Source organism: Charadrius vociferus, unplaced genomic scaffold, assembly GCF_000708025.1.
Source record: "Charadrius vociferus isolate BGI_N301 unplaced genomic scaffold, ASM70802v2 scaffold1746, whole genome shotgun sequence".
Classification (NCBI taxonomy): Eukaryota; Metazoa; Chordata; class Aves; order Charadriiformes; family Charadriidae; genus Charadrius; species Charadrius vociferus.
Window position 1 is genome coordinate 95,989 of NW_009648913.1, and position 876 is coordinate 96,864.

The window sequence follows — 876 nt, forward strand, 5'->3', positions numbered from 1 at the left end:
AGTCCCAGCGCAAGCGATTGTTCTCATCTCCTTTCTTCCTCCCAGTCAGCCAGACCTCACAGCCGTCACCTTCCATCCATTTTATTCCAGCTAAAACCGGGACACTTTTATGTCTTTCCTCCTTTCCTCCGATCTGAGCTTAGATCCCATTTCCCAACCCGCGGCTTCTGAAGATTACACCTTGTGGAGAAGAAAGCCTGGTAAAGCGTGCTTTGAGGGGTCGGAGGCATTTCATGGGGTGGGGGTACAAGGTGGGGGGGCGTTCCCTCTGTGCAGGTGGAGGTTGGAATCATAGAATGGTGTGAGTTGGAAGGGACCATAAAGACCACCTCGTTCCAACCCTGCAACCAGGGGCAGGGCTACCTCCCATCAGCCCAGGTTGCTCCAAGCCCCGTCCAACCTGGCCTTGAACACCTCCAGGGATGGGGCAGCCACAGCTTCTCGGGGCAACCTGCCCCAGGGGCTCACCGCCCTCAGAGTGAAGAATTTCTTCCTGATATCTAATCTAAATCTGCCCTCTTCCAGTTTAAAACTGTTCCCCCTCATCCTGTCACTCCCTACCATTGTAAAAAGTCCCTCTCCAGCCTTCTTGTAGACCACCTTCTGCAGAGCCTCATCAAGATGGAGCTGAGCACCCAGAGCCATGGGATGAGAAACGCTCCATGTGTGGGAAGGAGCAGAGTCTCTTTCCTTCTCCTGTTAAAGAGGTTTGATAATTAGCTTAATTAACACATGGCGAACCAATCGCATCGCTGGAAACCGCTGCTTTCCTGCAGCGGGGAGGTGTTTTAATTGACTTCAGGAAGGCGCTGGGGTGGGGTTGAAGCTTGCTTGGTTCGGGTATCACGGGAACCGGGCTCCCCGCCCCCGCCGGTG